Here is a 6,907-nt window from a genome sequence, read left to right as displayed (position 1 = left end):
TAATTCAACAAAGAAAAGATGTTAATAATTGCTTACTGAACATAAAAAATTGTTATTTATAATGTTTCTAAAATATATATCTAAACATTATATTTGTCCATAATTTACATCACATCTATATTATTTGTGAATACATTTTCATGTCTCACAAATTATATCACTATGTTATACATATATATGATATTATATCTGTATACATATATCTGTTATTTTAATTTATAATGCAAATACTATGTTGAAATAATGTTTTCACTGCATATTGTTTACAATTAATGCGATTACCGGGCACGCCAAGTTTCTTCTTTACTATAATCCAGTTGACAATTATAGTCACTTTCGGTCTGTCTTATGTGACTGGCGTAAAGAAAGATTACACTTGGTAAATTATATTTATCTAATACCTGTTTTTGATCAAGAAGTTCAGTATCTTTTATATGCACTTGGCGTATGTTTTTTTCTTTTTTTAAAAAAAGGTTTTTTTATGGGATTTTATATTATACTGAATAATATTTTATTTTTAATTAAAAGATTAAAAGATTTTAAACCGCGCGCGCGTCATATGTGATGATACACAATGCAACATTAGATATAGATAGATAGAGTGAGATGATTGATAGAGTGAGATAACACATAAAGTCAAAGGCCCTCTATTATCGGAAAAACGAGATGGACATTTCTTTCTGGTCGACGACGTTAATAATAATGACGACGACGTTTCTTAAAAAATGAAACGTGAAAATTCACAGATTCGGACTTTGCGTCGCGATATCTCCGCTCGTAGGGCACGTAGAAAAAAAATGAAAGCACTTTTATCATACAATTTAAGTATTTCCTGTCGATTGAGCGTATGTAGAACTTGATCGGTTCAGCCGTTACTGAGATCTGATCATCTCGACCCCGAAAAATTCTCCGTGTCGCGTAAAGAAGGCACGCCAGTGTCGCGCGCTTGGCTTAGCGCCGCGCCGAGACACTACCGTGTCTCCAGATATTATTGAAGGTACCTGTTCAAAGTGAACATTCATAAAATGTATATCCTTTTGTTGCACATGTACGTAATAATGATTTAACAACACATGTATACTAGTTGTTTATAATAGTAATGTCTTAAATCATTATTACGTATATATGCAACAAAAGAATATATACTTTATGTATGTTTACTTTGAACTGGCACCTTTAATAATATATGAGTCATTTTTCATGGTAATATGTACCATTTCATTATCTTTCAATAATAAAATGTATTACGTTAAATTAGACAATTTGGTATAAGAATTCTTTTAAAATTAATATTGATCCCTTGTGATTTATTTTTAAAATGTAAAAAACTGTTATATACATATATATATATATATATGTAACATATATACATATTAACAATAAGAATAGTCTAATAAACAGCAAATGTGATAGAATTTAACTTGGTAAGGTATATTTCACTGGTTAGTTAAATTAAAAAACCCCACCGCCACCCCCATCTTCAAATATATATAATATTTAGTAACATAATTTTTTATAAAATGGTATCAAAACGATGGTCGTCTGTATGTAAATATATAAATTTTTTATCTTTGTATAGTAGAACTTTACTTGATATTAATTACATGTTGCTCATTATATATTTTTGTTAATATTTTTCTGTAAAAATATTAGAGAAATGTCTTTAGCACCTCTAGGCCATTGTTTTTTTATAACTTGTGCGTCATCGATTTCAATCCAAGATGTTCCTTCTTTACACATACTTGTATAATGACCCTCATCGATAGACGAACCGTAATGAAATATAGCACTCATAACTTTAAATGTCTGTCCAGCTATTATTATTTTCGTTGTCGGAACAGCACGTAAACTAAATTTGTGTGGTATTTTTACTAATTTACCATCCTGTGAAGAAAATGATGTTAAGTTGATAATAAGTATCTTTTTTGGCGGAACTAATTCACTCTTAAGTAATATATTATTTCTTTCACAACGTTCACATATTGTATCGAACGTTTGATGCCAAGATGTTGAAAATGTAGCTTTTAATAAATCATCAAGATTATAACTTTTCTTCTTCAGATCGTTAATAGATAATGAAAGGAAGATATTAGTATTAGTAATAACTTTTGTATTACCATATGAATTGCATCGACAGTTATTTGTAACTTTATGTTCTACCATACTCTTTATATAGTCATATTTGATACATAGAGCTGTAAGAAATTCTAATGCATTTCGTTTAATAACAGTCGAGAAATACTCTCCTAAAGATTGCCGTATATCATATGTGTTCAAATTAGTCATTCCATGTTCATATCGATGCGCGAATAAATTTAAAACATCTTGTTTGTCGTAATTTAATAATTCCTTTCTGAAAGTATACAAGTGCAATAAACATTGTAATACTACATTTGCATAGCACGAAACCTTGTCTATATTTTGAAAACCGCGTATAATCCATGCAGTTCTTCTCGTTGAAGCTTCTTTGTGATCTGATTCTTCAACGGAAGTGATTATTTTTGACAATGTACACGAAACCTCTTTAACCTTGTTACGATAACGTTGTTTCGAAATAGTGATTATTTCTGATTCAGTTTTACCTATTTTTTACAATCGATTATATTCTATAATTGCTTTTTCACTAGTAAACACGGACGAAGGATCAAAATTGATTAAATGTAGTCCATCAAGACATGTTACTCGAGATAATGCAACATAAATCTGTAAGGCGGTAATAGAGATTTCGAGGAAACCGCCGGAATGTCAGGATTAGAGGGCATCCGTGGTTTGCACGGATCAAGACTGGGAAAGCTATGAACAGTAATCCGAAGGATTGAAAGGTAGTCACTTTATTGTGAGGAATCACCTCGCGGTAGAATCGCGTGGATACAACAACTAAAGCGGTGGTCGCTTAGCGGAACGCAGTGCGTGCGAAGCACGTGTGTCGAGTACAGATGATTCACAAAGAATGATAACGGTTGTGCGTGCGCGTCGGTTATCGACGCGCGCTGGGGGAATAAGCCAATCGGATATTGGCCAAGGGACGCGGAAACGATTAGGCGAATGAGAGCCGAGAAGGAATGCGTACGCATCTCGCGAGGGAAAGCGCTGGTAAACAAATCAGAATTAGGGAGAGTTGTGACCGGGGTCATTTGCAATCTTACAAACCTGACCACAACTAAATACATTGTTACCTAGATCCATAAGAGCATATTGGAAACTCAATCCTTGACTTTTATGAATAGTAATGCCATAACTTAAAGATAATGGAAATTGTTGTCTAGTAACATATAGGGGAAGCCCGGGCAGTGTGGATACGTTAAGGTTTGGGAAGAAAAATGACAGTTAAAATTAAGATCAGAAACTTTTTTTTATTCTTAAAATTTCATTATAGAATAAATTTTAAAATAAAATTAAATAAAATAAAAAAACTTGAACATTTATATGTATTTTAAATAAAAATGTAAGAAAAGAAAAATCATCCGCTTTACCCAACCCCCCTGGGTAATAATCGAATATTACTCGAATAATGAGAATAATGAGGAATATAATAAAAAAATATCAAAATTAATATTGGCAATCGTCACAAAAGTAGCTGCCAAATCCTCTATATGTTGTGCAGCCTTCATGAGTGCATTGATTGAGTGCAATCCAGACTGGATCCAGTCTTCGGATGGTTGGATCGATGTATTCTTGAGAACACACCAAACAGAAGTAACGTACGTTCTCTTAATCATTAACAGACTTTTCTTTTTTAACTCGCTTTCTGTTTACATCACTACAGCTAGGTCCAGCAGTGATGATGTACTATCCGTTTTGTCCCCACTCACTTTGCCTAAAGAACCTACTTGGCGCAAATTAGGAAAAATTAGAATAAGTTTCAGCAACAAGTGAAAAATTTTAACCTCTAATGCACGTTTAAATACAGAGAATTCCTATAAAAATTTATTTACACTGGTTAAGAAACAATTATTGCTAATAATTACACTATGTATCTAAGCGAAAATCGTAAGAAAACACATAATTTCGTATATTTGTATATAAAACGTAATCAATCGCAATCATATTGCGTTTTATATTTTCATAGCGTCGCCAGCCGGTTATTCCTGCAACAGCTAGAGATTCATAGCACCATCTCTGATAGATAAGCAAAAATAAAAAGTATTCGGTTTGCCTAGGGCATCCATTTTACCCGAGCTTCCCCTACTCTATCCATCACTGGAAACTTAACACTTACTTTTTCAATGAAATACTCTAAATCAGACGGTAAACAAACTTTTACCTTTTCTATGTAATCAGCAGTTTTATCCTGCGAAACTGACATAACTGTAGCAATTGTACCATTTACAAGACCCAAACTAGCATCGATATTACGTCTTATCATAACTTTCGCTCCAATTTTAATTGTAATTCGTCTTGACAGTCCAGCTGTTTTAGTATCATCGTCATCATTATTTGACAATACCTTTTCTACTTTTTTTTTCATATATGAAATACAATCAATCGTATCTTCAGCAATTAAAAATATTTCTTTCGAAGTAATACGATTTAACATTGCAGCATTTAATTGATCACACATGTGATTGTTAGGTAGTAAACAAACGATATCAGATCAGAAATTATTAATGAAATCACATAATTCGTTTAATCTTGTCTCAAAAGACTCACCTTTGAAAGATATTTTTCTTTTTTCAAGAATATCACAATCAGATGGTATTAGCAAACCAACGCGAATTCTCGAAAGTAACTCACGATAAGATCCGTCTCCTTGCTGACGCATATTTATCTTCAATTCATCATAATCAAGTAAAGTAGTCCATAGATTAGTAGCACTTAGAGAACCAAGATATTTACGAATTTTTTCTTTTGTTAAGTGTATAAAAGCAGGATCTTCAAGTACAGGAGGTAACTGAAGCAGATCTCCAAATAAAAGAATGTGCTTTCGACCAACCATCATCACAATCAGTAGTATTGTATATTTCACATAGTCGTAAGTTTATATACATAAAAAATATATTAGATATCATTGACACTTTGTCAATTACAATGAGACTAACATCTTTAAGATCTGTTCGTAAAATTTTTAAAACATGATCAGCTAATGGTTTATACTTAGGAGTACGACCATGTTCAACGGGTAATTGGAATAATCTGTGAGCTGTCAAACCATTCACATTACATGCTGCCATACCAGTAGGTGCTGTTATAGCAGTATCTTTGTTGAGATTTTGTTTTATCCAACATTTAATTATTTGAATCAAGGAACTTTTGCCGGTACCTCCTTCTCCGCTAACGTATAACCGTAGTATTTTTTTATCTGATGATATAGTATCAGTGACTCTATTAAATCCTCTTCTTTGATCCGCATTCAATTTTGAAATCATTCCAGATACATCGATTTTCTGTTTGTCACCAAGATCTTTAAAATCTTGCATCGCATCATCAGTTTGAATAATATTTTGTACACCTATTGGATTATCGGAATCATCTTGAGACGTATTCTGTTTTTCTAAATCCTCTAAATGTTGTTGAAGTAATTACTTTGCAGTTTCAAATGCATTTTTCAGTTCGTCTAATTTTTCATGATACTCCAATGCTTTTTCAAGGTGTAATTTGTTATTGTGAAATGACTTTGCATAAGTATCATATCCATTTTTAAGATCTTGTATGTTCCACCACGGTTTAAACATAAGAAGTAACGAAAAGAAATACGCTTCTGGCTGCGTATTGACATCATATCTGTAGTGATTAATAAGACATTCGCGCTGTCGCTGTTTCAAATAATAACCATTATTTATCTGGAGACACGGTAGTGTCTCGGCGCTAAGCCAAGCGCCGCGGCACTGCCATGCCTGCTTTACGCGAAACTGAGAGTTTCGGGGGATTGAGATGATCAGATCTCAGTAACGGCTGAACGGCTCAAGTTCTATATACGATCAATCGATAGCAATTGTTTAAATTATATAATAAAAGGGCTTTCATTTTTTCTCTACGTGTCCTACGAGCGAAGATATCACGACTCAAAGTCCGAATCTGTAAATTTTCACGTTTTATTTTTAAGATACGTCGTCGTCATTATTGTCGTCGTCGTCGTCGTTATTATTATTGTCATTATTGTCATCGTCGACCACATTCCATTCGATGTCCTTCTGACATTCCTGCCGCAAGAGGCAAATGTGGCGCTAGTCTATACCGCTCGATCGTCATGGGGCATGTGGACTGCGAGCTGAGCGGTGAGGTGAGAGGATTGCAACTTTCGGTTGATTTTCGAATAGTTTTCGTCCAGCTTTCGCTGTCCCTCTTACCATACCGCACCGCGCACAGTACAATGCCATTCGACCATCATGGAGCACTTGGACTGCATGCGGTGAGATGAGGTGGGGAGGGGTGGGCAAATGCAACTTTCGGCTGAATCGAATCGCCTTCGTCTAGCTTTCGCTGTTCCCCTCACCTCACTGCTCCGCGCGCTGAACAATGCCATTCGACTGTCAGGGCATTTTTTCAACTGCACGCGGTATGGTGAGGGGGACAGTGCAACACTCAGTTGATTTTCGAATCGCCTTCGTCTAGCTTTCGCTGTTCCCCTCACCTCACTGCTCCGCGCGCTGAACAATGCCATTCGATTGTCATGGAACATTTCGTTCGACTGCACGCGGAGCGGCGCGGGGTACTGTGCAAGTTTCGGTTGATTTTCGAATCATTTACTACTAGCTTTCGCTGTCCCCCTCACAACACCACACCGCGCATAATATATTACTACGAAAAGCAAATGTTTTACATTTATTTAATAATTTTGTTTTGTAATATGCAATCGCGTTAACGAATAATAAAGAATAAATATGTTATTCTAAAATCAATGCGTTAATATTAGACGGTTAGTGAAAGCAGTCTTGGGATTGTTTTGATGTTGAAGGGCATACGCTAG

The 6,907-nt window shown here is 34.5% G+C and overlaps 1 pseudogene; it reads right to left on the bottom strand.

Annotated features, from left to right (window-relative positions):
• Positions 1-1,649: 1,649 nt before the first annotated feature.
• Positions 1,650-6,189, bottom strand: LOC108781538 (ATP-dependent DNA helicase pif1-like; annotated as a pseudogene).
• Positions 6,190-6,907: the final 718 nt, after the last annotated feature.

The sequence above is a fragment of the Cyphomyrmex costatus genome, unplaced genomic scaffold, assembly GCF_001594065.2.
Source record: "Cyphomyrmex costatus isolate MS0001 unplaced genomic scaffold, Ccosl1.0 scaffold833, whole genome shotgun sequence".
Taxonomy (NCBI): domain Eukaryota; kingdom Metazoa; phylum Arthropoda; class Insecta; order Hymenoptera; family Formicidae; genus Cyphomyrmex; species Cyphomyrmex costatus.
The sequence above is the reverse complement of the archived record's forward strand: the minus strand, read 5'-3'. Positions and strand labels throughout refer to the sequence as shown.